This window comes from Erpetoichthys calabaricus, chromosome 11, assembly GCF_900747795.2.
Source record: "Erpetoichthys calabaricus chromosome 11, fErpCal1.3, whole genome shotgun sequence".
NCBI lineage: Eukaryota > Metazoa > Chordata > Cladistia > Polypteriformes > Polypteridae > Erpetoichthys > Erpetoichthys calabaricus.
This window is the reverse complement of record NC_041404.2, coordinates 4,659,136-4,675,973: the sequence shown is the minus strand read 5'-3', so window position 1 is coordinate 4,675,973 and position 16,838 is coordinate 4,659,136. Positions and strand designations below refer to the sequence as shown.

Genomic DNA, 16,838 nt, shown 5'->3' with positions numbered 1-16,838 from the left:
TGTGATTTCTTATATAGTTAAAACCTGGCATAGCCAGTGACTCCTAGGAACAGTCTAGGTGACAACCAAGAATAGTTTGGTGAATGCTGGAAAGTCAGTTGACAGCACGGAAAGATGGCAACGGGGACAGTATGGGCTAGCACCCCAAACTGTGTCTTCCGTAAGGAAGAACCCCAACAAGCTATAGAAAGCCCTAAAGAGAGATACCCCCAGGAGATCCCGAGAGGGGGGGAGGATGAGATCTCCGATCGGACAGAGAAAAGGTTGACGCGTCATGTGAACAGACAGACTACGAGTACAACATGCATGTGTGGAAAGCTGTGCAAGAACCAACATGGCCTAAAAATCCATCAGGCCAGACTGAAGTGTTTGGAGTGGGAGAAGGATGTGCAACGAACAGGTCTTGGACCTGGTGAGATGCAGGAGGAGCCCAGCCAGGAGACAACCCACACAGCCCAGTCCCCCCACGCACCTGAGCCTCCCAACCCTGGCAGAGTAGTTCCACAGCAGCAGATTAAGTGGCCTCCAGCCATCTGGAGAGATTGGATGCAGTTTGATCAGGACGTGTCCAAAATTATCCAAACCACAGCCAAAGGAGATGTCGACAGGCAACTCCAAACAATGACCACGATCATCATCAATTATGCCTCTGAGAGGTTTGGTCAGATGAATAAGGGTAAGACCAAGTCCACCTCATATGCTATGAACTGTAGGGCCCTCAAGATACATCAGATATGGCAAGAGCTTTGAACCCTCAAGAAACAGTACAAGACAGCTGCTGATGAGGAAAAGCAGGCATTGGCAGAACTGCAGAACATACTGCTGAAGAAACTGATAACCCTTCGCAGAGCAGAGTGGCACAGGAGGCGGGGAAGAGAGAGAGTGAGGAGGCAGGCGGCCTTTATTGCCAATCCCTTTGGTTTTACGAAACAACTGCTAGGGGATAAGCACAGTGGGCATCTTGAGTGTTCATCGGAGGAAGTGAAGTGCTTCCTCCAGAATACTTTGAGCAATCCTAGGAGGGATCAATCAAGATCTCGATGCCAATAAAACCCTCATCTACCCTGCCTGCCCAATAACAGCATTCAAGCTGGGTGAGCCGAGTCTATAGGAGGTTGAGGAGGTCATCAAGGCAGCCTGATCAGTTTCCACTCCAGGCCCGAGTGGTGTACCCTACCTCGTCTATAAGCGCTACCCTGCGCTTTTTCAGCACCTATGGCAGATCTTGAAGGTGATTTGGCAAAGAGGGAAATTCGCTGACCAGTGGAGGTGTGCTGAGGGAGTTTGAGTCCCTAAAGAGGTGAATTCCAGGAACATCGACCAGTGTAGAAGGAAAGATGTTTTTCAGCATCATATCCCAAAGACTGACAGAGTTCCTCCTCAAGAATAACTACATCGACCCCTCTGTCCAGAAGGGGGGGACTCCTGGAGTAACTCAGCTTATCAGAGAGGCTCATGAGAACAGAGGCGAACTTGCTGTGTTGTGGTTGGACCTGGTCAATACCTATGGGTCTATACCACACAAGCTGGTTGAGCTCGCACTACATCGCAACCATGTTCACAGGAAAATCAAGGATCTGATACTGGATTACAATAACAACTTCAGGATAAGGGTCACTTCTGGGTCAGAAATATCAGACTGGCATCAGCTTGGCAAGGGAATAATAACGGTGCACCATTTCCGTTATTCTTTTTGCCCTTGCCATGAATATGGTGGTCAAGTCAGCCGAGGTAGAATGCAGAGGGCCCCTGACTAAGTTGGGTGTACGACAGCCGCCGATAAGAGCCTATATGGATGATCTAACCATCACGACAACATCGGTCCCAGGGAGCTTTGGATCCTACAAGGACTTGAGAGACTCACTACATGGGCAAAAATGAGTTTTAAGCCTTCCAAGTCAAGGTCCATGGTGCTAAAGAAGGGGAAGGTAACTGATAAGTTCTGATTTGCTATCGCGGGAATAGTCATCCCATACATCACAGAGCAGCCAGTCAAGAATTTGGGGAAAGTCTTTGACTCAAGTCTGAAAGACACAGCTGCCATTCAGAAGTCCACCCAGGAGCTTGGGACGTGGCTCACCAAGGTTGATAGGTCTGGCCTGCCTGGTAGGTTTAAAGCCTGGATCTATCAGCACTCAATCCTGCCCTGAGTCCTATGGCCTCTGCTGGTATATGCAGTCCCATTTTCAACAGTTGAGTCCTTTGAAAAGAAGATCAGCAGCTTTCTTCAGAGGTGGCTGGGACTCCCACGCAGCCTCATCAGTGCAGCACTGTATGGGACAGGTAACATCCTGCGGCTACCATTTAGTGGCCTCACTGAAGAATTCATGCACCAGAGAAGCCCTACAGTACAGGGACTCCAAGGATTGTAAGGTATCACCAGCTGGCATTGAGGTGAGGACAAGCAGGAAATGGAGGATGGAGAAGGATGTGGAGGTGGCAGAGTCACGTCTGAGACAGAAGGCTCTGGTGGGCACCGTGGCAACAGGTAGAGCAGGTCTGAGCTACTTCCTAAAGACCCAGGTTGGCAAGACCCAGGGCAAGGAGAGAATCCATCTTCTCCAGGAAGAGGTTCGAGCAGGGGTGGAGGAAGAGAGAGTGAGCAGGGCAGTAGGACTCTGGCAACAGGGTGTATGGAGAAGGTGGGAGAGTAATCTCCAGCAAAGGATCACTTGGTTGGACATCATGCCGAGAGATTTCTTTCGTGTCCAGTTCCTGGTGCAGGCGGTCTACGATGCCCTGCCAAGCCCAGCAAACCTCCACGTCTGGGGGAAGAGCGAGACACCCTCCTGTCCACTTTGTTCAGGAAGAGACTCTCTAGAACATCTATTCAGCAGCTGGCCTAAGGCTCTGGCAGATGGCCGCTACCTGTGGCGCCATGACAAGGTGCTCAAGGCAGTTGCTGAAAACTTGGCTGCAGTCATCAACAAAAAGCAAACTCCTCCATGGCTCAAAGAAGGCAGTTACCTTCTTTAAAGCAGGAAAGCAATCCCAGGCAAAGGCAATATTAACATGCCTCTTCCACGCAGCCTCTGACTGGTAGCTGCAGGCTGACTTGGGAAAGCAGCTAAAGTTCCCGGAGCAAATTGTAACAACATCACTCTGGCCAGACATGATCATTACCTCTGAGGCCTCAAAACAGCTGATCACGCTGGAACTAACAGTGCCCTGGGAAGAGCGTATCGAGGAAGCTAACGAGACAAACAAGCCAAGTACCAGGAGCTGGTGGAGGAGTACAGGGACAGAGGCTGGAGGGTACTCTATGAGCCCATAGAAGTTGGCTGCAGAGGACACTCTGCAGAGTCCTCACACGGCTGGGCATAACAGGAGTGGACAAAAAGAGAGCCATTAAATCTGCAAGTGAAGCCGCAGAGAAAGCCTCAAGGTGGCTTTGGATAAAGAGGACTGATCAGTAGATCGCTACTGGGATGCAAGTTGATCAACCTTGGCTGGGTCGCCTTAGCGAGGGTGTATGATGTTGCGTGACCCGAAACGCTCGATGAACTTAGGATACATCACTGATGATGCGTCCCAGTGCATCCAGGTGATGTTTCTTATATAGACATCTCAGTGTTTAAACACACTTAGCAGTTACTGTAAAATGCAATGAAGGTATCATCATAATTAAGTCAGAGCAAATGTCACTTTTACCAGTAAAATTAACTATATTAACAAGTTAATTTATTAAAATGTATAGAAAATTGTACAGAATGAATCACATCATAATCAATGCTGGGACTAAATTTTACTGATTTTATGATCAGATACCATAATCCATCAAAAAGATGATCTCCTTCATCAAGGCAGGAGAGAAACCCATGCTAGGCCAAACTCCAAAACTGATTACTTCACCATAGTGTCTGACTGGCAAATCAGAGTACATCTGGTCAAGCACTTACAATTTTCAGACCACATCACAACAAACAACTCTTGGACATGATCATCTTTTCAGAGTCCACCAAATAGTCGATCATATTCAAACTCGCACTGCCCTGGGAAGAACACATGGACAAGGCACACAAAAGAATGAAAGCAAAACACTAGAGCTAGTTCAGAAGTTCTGGATTGGTGGTTTTCTGTGAGGTGGGCTGTCGGTGCTGTTGCAGGTTAGACACACTGCAGGGCGTTATCTTGACGGGATAATGGGGGCTGCAAAGACCAGGACCATAATAACTGTAATAGAAGCCATAAAGAAAGTCACTAGATGGCTATGGATCAAGAGAGCCGATCCGTAGGAGGTTGCTGCTGGGATATGAGCTGGGCAGTGGTCAATCCCAGCTGGGTTGCCTAAGTGAAGGTGTGTTAAAAGACTCAAAATACCTTGGGACCCCAGGAACATCACTGGTGACACATCCGTATTCATATAGAAGGCGTATCTTAGAACAAGATTTTTAAATATTTGTTTAGATGGTAAAGTATAATTTAAAAGTAAAGGAGAAAAAAAATATGTTTCCAAGCATTCATTCATTAACTATGAAATGTATATATTCATTATTTAATAGATTTATATTGTGATAGAGCTGACTGCTGCAACAGCCAGGGGTTCATATCAGTGCCAATCCAGCAGCAGTATGAGTGGGCATGCCATATTTAAATATTCCAGCTGCAAAGAAGTCTACGAAAGGGAAAACCACAAAATGTTAATCTACTGTTCTTCAAGCAATTTAAAAAGGAAAGACTATGTCTCTGGTTATATTTCAATAAGCTATAAAAATGTATTTGGAATTAATGAGGAAGACTGATTATGATACTTCATAGATATATGTTTGAAATTTTTATGAGCTGTTTAAATGAGATCACAAAAGCATTGTGAACATTATTGGACACACCTCATATAACCACGAACTTAGAAATGACACTGCTGAGACCAGATTATTAAAATAAGGCTGCATATTATAAAAAATACCAAAGATAAAGAGGGATAACACAAGCAAGAACTCAACATATGAAGTTAAAGGGAGAAAACAATAAACCTGCTTTCTTTTAGGGCACTGACTAATAGGAGAATGTCCCTTATTAACCTGATGAGTTTGCTACTTTCCAAATTAACATAATATTAATACGCTCCCTTTTCTTATCTGTAGCACTTTATTTGAAATGCACCTGTCCTCTAGCTTTTTAATCATTGTTTAGCACTCTTCCCACCTCCAAGTTCAGTGGCCTACTTTCTGTCTCCTTTGAGCCTCAGCCCATTAGTACTTCCAGAGTTATTTCTGGTGCTGATGGAAGCATTTGTGGGCTACAGTCTAGCCTGTTCTTTGGTGAGGGACATCAGGTCAAGCCCACAGAAATCTGCCCAAGATATGTAACAGTGTCACTAACACAAATTAAGGCTTCTTGCTGCTCCCTTCTAGGCTGAGCCAAACAACATAAAGAATTTTAAATAATTAGTTCAGAATAACTCAGAATGATATTTACCTAAACATTCCAAAAGGAAATCAATTAAAAATCTGAATGTTCTTTTGCGCTACTGTAATCGGCTATGGTGCTAGAAAACCTCTATGTGCTATGTTTACAGCTTTTTCTATTTAATATCTGTACAAAATTTCATATACAGTACCTCTAACTTTCTTTTTTTTTTTGAGAATTTATCCAATGCTTGGTAAACACAATACTGAGTGGAAAAATACAGTAACATAATGACATCATGTAATGAATTATTATTATTATTATTATTATTATTATTATTATTATTATTATTATTATTATTATCATGCACTGCAATAGCATTCAATCACCTGGCAATCAATGGATGCCATCACTAAATACAACATTGCAGTAAGAAATATGATTTTTAATCAAATATGGTTTTTACTATTTGATTGTTATATTCATTACGATAATCTTTTTACTATTAGCTTTTACTCTTGACACTCTTAGAAAGCATTTTAAGTAAAGCCCTTTGAATTGTGACCCAGTCTCAGTTGTGCAGGATTGCTGCTAGGAAATACAAGATTAAGAATCGATAAGAGCTGGTAAAAGTGTGAATACAAGATGTTCTGACTCCAAGTGTCTGTTTATCAGTAACTTGCAAGGACATGAGAAAAGCCCTCCAATCACACACTTCTCTAATTAACTGTTGTAAGACAAATATATAAATATAAAGACAGAGTATAAAGGGTTGAGGCACCAGCTGGTGATCCCCATATAATTCATGATCAAAATATCATAAAGATAAAATAAACAAAGTCAAAAAATGCTCCAAAATTTCCAAACAGTTTTTAAATATCTCATGTATGTGCCAAAAGAAAGGGCAAGAGAAAAAACCTTAAGAGTTTGCTTTTAGCATTCTGGTATAGACTTTGGTGCTTCTCTGTGGATGAATTTTGTTTTCTCACTTTTCTCACATTTTAGGGTAGAAAACTTTCCAGGTTTTGGTTTTTAAAATATATTTGCAATTATTACAATAATTTGTGACACATTGATCAATTTCAACCTCTCAGTTATTACTAAATAAAAATGTAAATAAAATCTATTTGTTTTGTTTTATAAATTATTTTACATTGCGCCAAACTGCATTTTCCTAACTGAGATTTAATTTAAAGTTGTGATTGCTGAGCAAATGCTTTGATCAAAGAACAGGCCTGACTATTGGCTTTAAGTGAATTTCTATGCAATTTAAGATTTGGGGTTTTTTTAAGCTAAGGTACAGAATGGCAGCTGTTTACAAAGTTGAGATGAGTATTTACTTAATGTACCTTGTTATACTGTAATATGTATTAGATATCCACTGTAAAGTATCTATCTATCTATCTATCTATCTATCTATCTATCTATCTATCTATCTATCTATCTATCTATCTATCTATCTATCTATCTAAAAAGGAATTTGTCATTAAATGATAATTTTTGTTAAAATAGCACCTGGAGGGTGGTATATATTTTTGGTAGAAAACCAAGAGCTTCTATAGACTGCTAGTGATATAAAGTGCTAGGGGCTAAGAATATGTTTTCAGTATCAAGGAATACATTTCTGCAGTAAGGAATATTGAAAACACAAAAAATTAACTAAGCTCCAAACAATTCTATTAATCAAAAATGAATGACCTAATGAAAATGGCTGTTTATCCTTGTGTTTTGTGGAAATTATTTTTCCATTACAGAGTTGCAAGTAGCCACGACTCTACATTGTAATTGTAAGCAGTAATCAATTTTGTGTGACCCAGTCCAACACTGGTCACACTCACACTCATACTGGACCAATTTACAGTAGACAGCCAGCCTAGTCTGAATAGCTTTGTCGAGTGGGAAAAAAACACACAAGCACAGCAACAGCCCAAGCCTGTAATGTTATGAGTTAGTGCTGCAGTATGCTGTCCTCATGGAAGCATCTTAATGGAAATTTCCCTTTTAACAAAGAAAAAATATAATAAACTAAAAACTGACTTAATGATCAGTGAGGAATTCTAATCATTCCACTTGCAATACACCTCTGCTCTTCTGAGTTTATGGGAGATCCTTGGGCTCAACATCCACCTACTGTGACTAGGGGGCTGGTTAAACTGCATTTCATCAATCTTTGCACAAGATTATGTTAATTATCCATATGGCTAGCTTTATTTAATAGCCGTGCTCAGCATTATAACCTGTCATTTACTGATGGTGATTAGTAAAACATTGCACATTTCTTCTTATTAAAATTTTTACAAGAGACTTATCTATATTGGTATATTTTACCCTAATCCTAATCAGTCAATCAATCATTGTTTTATATAGTGCTTTTCAGAGTGCACCCCACCACAATGTGCTATTAAAAGCAAACAAGCATACCATTCAGAGGAAGAAGATTATTGTATGCACGGTAAGATACAAGGAAAGAAACTTTTAATAGCATAAACAAATCAACATGGACCCATGGCAAGTACTTGGGAGTGAATGCACAGCAGGACTCAGCAGTAGAGTGGAAAAAGGATGAGTGTGCTTGATACAGAAGCATTCATGAGAGAATAAAGTTTAAGGTATAAGCAAAAAAAAAAATCAGACAGAGGGGAAAAAAGGTGTATTTTTAAGATTAATGCAGCCACTAATGGATCTTCAAGGATAGATCTAGGCAGAGAGATAATAAGCTTTCACTGCAAGTTGTTTAACGTGTCTTTGAAATAGTGAGAAGGCTGTCGTCAAAAGACCTTATGAGTCTGGCAGCTTGGGATGAGGCTGGAATGATGACAGGTAATCTTGGGTGTTGGACTTAACAGCTTTGTACATTAAGCAGCACTAAGTCCTGGGGGTGATGTGTTCGCCACATTAGGTCCCTTTTCAGAAATATGGTAGTTGCATTTTGAACTTGTTGAAATCTGTTAATACTTTGTGAATGAAGGCCACTGAAAAGTGAATTGCCATATTACAGTTCCTCTGCTGTTTTTACATGTTGTAGAGTCCATTTTTAGGATTTAGTGCAGCTTTATACTCATCATCAATGGCCACTTTAAACTGATGAAAAGGAATCTGTTGTGTAAAAAATATTAAATCTATCTATCTGGCACTGTGCTTTAAGATAGTTTTTAAACCAAAAAACTGACAGAAATACGTAAAAATGCTGCTTACTTTATGAACTACCTGAGAATATCTAAAAACCTAAAATTGCATCACTTATGTTGCAATAGATGAAACTAACTTTTTACATGTCTTTATCACACAGTAAGTCAAACTTTGTGCTTCAGAAAATAAAACAGATAGATAGATAGATAGATAGATAGATAGATAGATAGATAGATAGATAGATAGATAGATAGATAGATAGATAGATAGATAGAACTTTATTTGTCCCCAGAGGGAAATTTGGCTTTTGTCAGAAGCTCTTTAAATAAATAAATACATAAACAATTGGATAAGTAAGAATCTATCTATCTATCTATCTATCTATCTATCTATCTATCTATCTATCTATCTATCTATCTATCTATCTATCTATCTATCTATCTATCTATCTATCTATCTAAATAAACAAATTAATGTCTGAAATAAAATTTTAAGTCAAATCTCTGCAGTACCCAAAATTTCACAGTACCCAATATTCTTGCTAAGAGATGTAACATTTCATATCAACTTTTATAAAAGCAATTGAAGCTTCTTCCATCCTTGGAAGAGCTTGTAACTTGTACCCTCCACATCTTTAGCCATATGAAAATGTTGTTATTTACTTGAGATCATTCTTGTATTTCTGCTATTTTATTGTTTATTAGCTTAAACTATTCTTCAGTTTTCAAACAATTTATTTGCTAATAGGATAGTGGAAAAATGTATAACTTGGAAATAGGATAAGGAGTCTTTTATAAATGGATCACTGATCTGACTCCACCATGGGACAATAGCTATTGAAATTTATTCAAATCTGATAGCCATTTAGCAGATTAACAGAGATAAGTTATGGTCTTGTTAACACATTTTCCTGTTGCAATGAGTTCATCATAAAACCACTGTCCAAATAGGCACTAATTACCATAAGTGTTGACAGTTGTACGTAAATACTAAGAACTGTGTTGTAACGGCAGCTGCATATGACATATTTCCAGTCATTTGCCCTTTTGAAAAGTAAGCTTGCACCTAATGGCAAATGTTTTTGGCAGTACAGTATACACAATGAATTCACTTCTTCAGTAATCCTACAAGCTCTGCATTCAGCATACTGGATTACTTACTGAATATAGAAAAAAAATCACTTCTTTTTGAATTCTAAATAAGTCTAGTCCAACTGCTTTGATTTTGGCCTAGACATTTATTTAACTATTTTACAAGGTATTTAATGGCTTAATCATTAAGCTATTAAAATGTTTAATTAGCAAATTGCTGCATGATATTTTACTGTAGGAAATACCAATGCACACATCTCCTGGCCTCTTTAACCTTAAAGCTTGGTGTTGAATAGAATATGACAGCCACTATCTTACATTAAAGTTCCTTAATATGATAGAGGATCAGCCCTTAGAACAAGATTTTTCTGTCTTACACAGTTTGCTTTAAGGATGCATGATCGGGCTCAAGCAAGGACTGACTCATCATTCTACAAATCACATCCAATTAAGAGTGCGTAAGACAGCTGACCTGTCAAGTTTAAACAGAGTCGGATAATTCAAAGCAGGTGCCTCATTATCTGTGCTGGTCATTAAGAAAAACTGCTTCCAAAGTGATAAAGGAAGAAACAAAAAGAAAACTGTCAAATTGCAGCCATGAGCATACAGTAATTCACATTTTGGCGAATCATTGTTAGGACAGCTGACAGAAAGGAAAGATCTCAAATTTGAACATTCACTCTTCAATTTTAGACGTTTAAAGGGTAATTTTAATCATTTTCTTCAATGACACTGTAGTGCAATATTTAATAAAATATCATATTCACCAATAATTTACCAAACCCTCTTAATTCAGCAATGTTCTGTATAAATCAGCAACAAACCCTAAACAACTGGCACACTTCCTCATTCACCCACACTCACTCATACTAGGCCAAATTAGATTCATCAGTCCATATATCCTGTACTTTTTGAGATAAGACTTACTTAGACTTAGGTCCTCCTGCACTCTACGCTGCATTGGGCAGCAAGTGATCTCCAGTTGTCTGTATCGTTGGCAATGATTTTGGCCTCTTCAAGATTGACATTAAGTTTTGCAAGATCTTCTTGAAGGGTTCAACTCCAAGTCATGCAAGGCCGGCCTCTCTTCCGTTTTCCACCTGGTGGTATCCATTTCATATCAATGCTGACATGTTGGTCTTCTGGCAACAGGAATACGTGGCCTGCAAGCTGCAGTTCAAAAATTTGTTACAATATCGCTTAAAGCAGCAATCGTGCTTCTTCTTTGTACTTTCTTTGTGATGTAATCATGATAGGTGATACCCAGAATTTGCCGTAGGCATTTGTGATGGAAGACATTTAGCTTTAATTTGCAACTTTCCAGGTTTCACTGGCGTAGACTGCCATTGGGATAGTTATAGCTTGGTACAGTTGTACTTTAATGTTGAACGTGATGGCCCTTGATTTCCAAATTGTGCTCATCCTTTTGAAGTCTCCTATCTCCTTCCCAATTCTGTGACCGATGTCCGCATCTACAGCTCCGTCCCTGGAAAAGACACTGGCAAGATATGTAAACATCTCCACCTGCTTGACTGGTTGATGGTCCACCGGAATCTGCATACTGTCCACTGTGTTGTTGATTGCCATCACTTTTGCTTTGTCCCTGTTGATAACCAGACCCACCTTTGTGGCCTCCATATATAGGTTTGTTGTCATGTCCTGCAGATGTTGTCATGATGATGCCAGCAAAGCAATGTCATTGGCAAAGTCGAGATCTGTTTGACACCGCTGTCCAAGGGATGCCAAACTCGATGCCATCCATTGCTCGTTGTATGACATAATCAATGACCAACAGAAACAAGAAAGGTGATAGAATGCATCTTTGTCTTACTCCTGTTGCGATGTCAAAGAAATCTGTAACACCTGCTCAATGACATTGCGAAGTATAAAAATGTGATCACAGCATGAGCGGCCGTGTCTGAATCCTGCTCTTCTCTCAAGGTCTGATCTGCCATGCCCTGTAGGCGGCAAAGTAGCATGATGGTAAACACCTTTCCAGGCACTGGTAACAGTGTGATGCCTCGCTAATTGTTAGTCGCTGAGGTTGCCCTTTTTGGGTAGTTTGACGATGACCCCACTCCTCCAGTCACATGGAACACCCTTGTTCTGCCAACACTTATTTAGTAAGGCCGTCAGTTGCTCTGTAATACAGTTGCCCCCACATTTCAAAAGTTCTGCATTGACAGAGTTGAGTCCAGGGGCTTTATTATTCTTTAGTGCTTTGAGTGCCTTTTCAACATGAGTTGTTCGATTTTGCCAAGGATGACATCAAGTTCAGCTACATCATTGTGAAGTTAAATGAAAAAAGCAGCCTCAGTCTCAGTTCACTGCACTTCTTCTTTAACTATGTACTACAAAAAACTATTCACACAAATATGATAATAATATGAATTGGGCCAATGCTGTGGTTGTTTCCTGGAACAAACTACTAAGTCATGTAATTGAAGTGAAAATCTTGAGAAGGTTTAAAAATGATCTTGATTAGATGTTTGCGACAACTTAGGCATTAGCTTTTTGGACTGGGTGATCTTCTCTCAGTTGCCAAATGTCTTATCTAGGATTCAGTTCTTTTTTCTTATTCACTGTGATGGCTTTTCTGAGTCCAGAAGATACTCCAGGGCAGAAGTAGGAGAACTGCTGTATTGCTATAGGAGATATTTAAACAAAGAAATATGGCATTAAAGAAATTATATATTTGATTTGTTTTTAAATGGGACTTAACTCTCATATAAACACATAGCTAAAAGAAGCCCAAAGCACTGTATATTTGGTTTTGCAATATTTTTGTGAGATCTTTGACTATCATATGTTCACTTTCGAGGGAGTTTAGTCATTTTCCTAGTCACAGGCAGCAGGCAATTCCTCAATCCATTCATATGTAGGGCTTGAAATTAAATGGGCTATTGCACTTTTCATGCTTAGGGCAGTCTCTAAGCAATCGAGTAAGAACACAGTTTTTGCTGGGCAGTAATTCATCTTCTATTATACATTTTGCTGAACATTATATAATATATCATTTAACTCCTAATAATCTTAATGTAACACTCCACCAAGGAATTATGATTTTTTATCCTGGTACTTACCCTGTATTGTTTGCAGTTATGCCCAAGAAAAATTCTGCTTTTATGGAGAATGAAGGTAACAAAATTACGGATACTATAGATGTGTCATATTTCACTAAACTCAAAATAGCAAAAAGGTTGTGAGGCCCCCTAAAACACTACAAAACCAGGCCAGGGCCTATATTAAGCTGCTCAGAATAGACCTCACCCCAGGCAGCCTGATCTTCCAACCTCACGGGCAGGCTTTTGCCTACAAAGGCCCAAAAAGTGAATCTGGCTTCAAAAGTTCAAAATATCATAAACAATCCTAGAAAATCTTTGTAAAGGCTGATATTTATTTGTTACTTTCAAAACGATAATAAAAATGGAAAAAAAGAACAGAAATAGGCAAGATTCAATTCTTCTAACCTGAATGTTTTTGAACTGTAGAAGGAAACCTATGGTGAGAACATACAAAATCCAGGCAGGGTGTACCCGGGATGTGAACCCTGGTCTCTTTAATGTGAGGCAGCAGAGCTGCCACTGTGACAGACAAACAAGTCCCAATGCAAAATCCTATTCCAAAATGAAAAAACAGAAGCAAAAAATCCAGAATCCAAAAATAAACAATAAAATAAAAGTAATACTCACAACAATGAACACTCGTGAAGAATCAGTCAATGAACTTCTGAAGGATCCACTCCAAGCCTCATCATATATATAGGGCAGTTATGATGTCAGGGTGGCCCTGCCTAATGGGCATCCACTCACAAAACACAAGAAACACAATCAAACATGTAATATAGTAAACTGCAAGTAAACAGAACAACACTTACACAAATATAGTATATAAATTTAATAACACATAAGAAAAGTAATAATTTGAAATGAACAAAGAAAACACACAAAAGGAAAATAAGTATAAGCCAGGGAATACACTCTGGTTGAAACATGACAAGGCTTCAATGGGGACCAATGCTGAACAACAGCAAACAATATTAAATGTGCATGAAAAAACTAATTACTCAAGTCCCCTAAGCCCCATGTCAGGTACACCTTTTCTGCCAACCAACAGTGCACCTGTTAGTCAAATCTTTTTTAATTAGCCTTTTTAATCTTCTTCATTTACAGGGCTGATATTGCTATAATCCCTGTTTTTCTGCTTGTGGCCATGGTTAGCAAGTCTATAGTATATCAGTATATAGCTAAAGTATAATTATGTATTAAGATACACAATGAAGACAAAAGGACGTTCCAAGCAACTCTGTGGAATAGCGATTTAAAAGTGCAAGTCAGGAGAAGGTGACAAGAAAATATCCCAGATACTGAATATCCCTTTGGAGTCCAGTCAAGTCATTTATGAAGATATGCTGTAAACCTGCCAAGAGCAGGATATTCATTCAAGAAGGAGGAAGACAAGTGAGGGAGGCCACCAAGAGACCTAGGATAACTCTAAAGGAGAGACAAGCTGCAGGAGAAACTCTGCATACATCACTTGTTACCTGGCTGCTTCACCAGTTGGAGGTTTATGTGTGTGTGTAACAAAGAGAAAGCCGCTGTTAAAAGAAATCCAGATGAAATTTCAGATGGAGTTTGCCACAAGGCATATGTTAAATTCTGATGTCAACTGGAAGAATGTTCTATGGTCTGATGAATCCAAAATCAAGCTATTTGGCCATCAAACTAAACAACATGTAAGCCAAACACTGCACATTATCAAAAGCACACCGTCCCCACCGTAAAGCATGGTGGTGACAGTCATCATGCTGTGGGGATACACCTCTGCAGTAGCCCTGCAAGGCTTTTGAATGTAGGGGATAAAACAAATGTAGCAAAATACAAGGGAATCCTGCAGGAAAACCAGATACAGTCTGCAAGAAACCTGTGTCTTGGGAGTAGATTTGTTCTCCAGCAAGACAACCTCCCTAAGCATCAACTCAAAACTACACAGAAATTACTTAAAATTGTTAATGTCCTGGATTTGTTGGCGAATTGACAATCTGTGTTTATAATTGTTCAGTTACCATTTCTAGGCAACCTGACACAACTTGAGCAAGTTTTCAAAGAAAAATGTAGAAATACTGCAGTGTCCAGAAGATAGATGCTAATGCTAAGAGTGACCTGTGCACACAGACTCAAGGCTGTCATGGCTGACAAAGGTACAGCTACTTAATACTGACATGGAGGGGACGAGTACCTAAGTAATCAGTTTATTTTGCGTTTTATATTTGTAATTAATGTAGATCACTTTGCAGAGATCTGTTTTCACTTTTACATCCTTCTTCCTTTTCATCTTTTTCCATTTCTATGTGGGATTGATGTACTTGATCTTGCAGTTCCTTCAGATGTTCTTTTACTTCATTCATCCACCTCCACTTTGGCCTCCCTCTCTTTCTCTTCCTCTCACTTATATTACCATCACTCATTTGCCCACATATTCACTGTTCTCATCACATGTCCATACCACTTCAACCTACTTTTCTGCACTTTCTTAGATATTTCTCCCACCTTTGTTGTACCTCTGATCATTTCATTTCTTATTCTCTACATAGCCATTTCTAACTGGGATCTTGCCTGTTACCATCCGGCATTGCTTTTAACCTGAGTCCTCACTCCCTCATACATATCCTGAAAGAACCTCATATACTTCTATGGTATTCCTTTCTCTCTTAGGCACCACCAGATACCTCTTGAAGAGGCACCTTATCAGAAGCCTTCTCCAAATCAATAAACACCACATGCAAACCTTTCTATTTTTGTCAATGCTTCTCTATCTGTTGTCTCAATGCAAAAACTGCATCAGTTATTTCTCATCCTGGCATAAAACCAAACTGCTCCTCTCCTATGGTGGTTTCTTCCGTAAGCCTTCTCTCAATAACCCTTTCATAAATTTTAATTGTGTGTGACAGCAGCTTTATCTCTCTATAGGTTTCCACAATCCTGTAATTTTGCACTTCTCATTATGACATTAAATAGTCTTTTTTCTATTGATCAAAAAAACCAAATTAAATCCATTGTGATCCAATGTTGTATAACAATAAAATGTGAAAATGTCCAAGGGTGTGAATGCTTTTCAATGGTTCCAGAGAAAAACATTTTTGGTTGACTGTAAAGCCAGATACGGATCTAATTGGATCTGATTCTTTGGCTGTCGAATTTCCATTTTAATACAATCTTCTTTTGTTATTGTTCTGTCTGTGAATATGGTGACCCCAGCTTCATCCATCTTCTCATCACTGGCTTATGCTGATGGCTACCCTAAGCACTCTGAACCCATCACACTAGTTCAACTACTTTTAAACGTCTCCATACATTTGTTTAAACTGCATACCTGATTCACTTCATGATGAATATGTTGTTCTAAATGTTTTGCAAAACTGCATTAGTCGTTTCTGTTAATATCACTATATATGTTGTGGTGGACAGCTGGGGTGCCTCCACACTGGGAGCAATGGGGGAGCAAGTGTGGCCAGAGCATTACCTCCCCCGGAACATTAGATGGTGGCCCTCCCTGGGTTGCAGCGGTTCCTCAGACTCCCGCAGGGCTTCATGGGATTTGGAGTTTGGTACAGCCCTGTTGGGATCCGCAGGCGCCGCCAGTTTACAATTACTGCTGAGCCCTGGAGAGCAGCTCGTCCATCAGACACCTGGAGCACTTCCGGGTGCACTATATACGAGGCCAGCAGACACCATTCCGGGAGCTGGGAGTCGAAAAGAGGAGGAGGACGAAACTTGCCGGAGAGAGAGTGGAGGAGAAAGAAAGAAAGAAAGAAAGAAAGAAAGAAAGAAAGAAAGAAAGAAAGAAAGAAAGAAAGAAAGAAAGAAAAAGTAAAGTGTGTTGGTGCTTGATGGGACGCTAAATAATAATAAAATCACGTGTGCTTTGGTACTTTTGTCCTTAGCGTCCGTCTGTGTCGGCTGATTCTTCACAATGTATATATATGAATATGATTTTTATGCATACACAAATACAAAAATATATGTTGCATGATTATTAGAGAGCTGAACTGCACAGCGTGGCTCCTAGAGTTTCTCTTTCCTTTCCATTATTACTATCAATCCATGTTCTTTGCCTGCATTTTCCTGATTGCTACAGGGATCTTATCAGTAGCTAAGCAGTAAAGGAACCAACAACTGGACTTGATTGCAGTTCACAACAGCATGTTATAAATTGACCCTTGGTTTTGGATTCATTCCTGGTGAGGATAATTAACAATTATTTTGTTCT

At 39.6% G+C, this 16,838-nt stretch overlaps 1 pseudogene; it reads left to right on the top strand.

Annotated features, from left to right (window-relative positions):
* Window positions 1-243: 243 nt before the first annotated feature.
* LOC114660120 (uncharacterized) lies at window positions 244-3,416 on the top strand (annotated as a pseudogene).
* The last annotated feature ends 13,422 nt before the right edge of the window (window positions 3,417-16,838 follow it).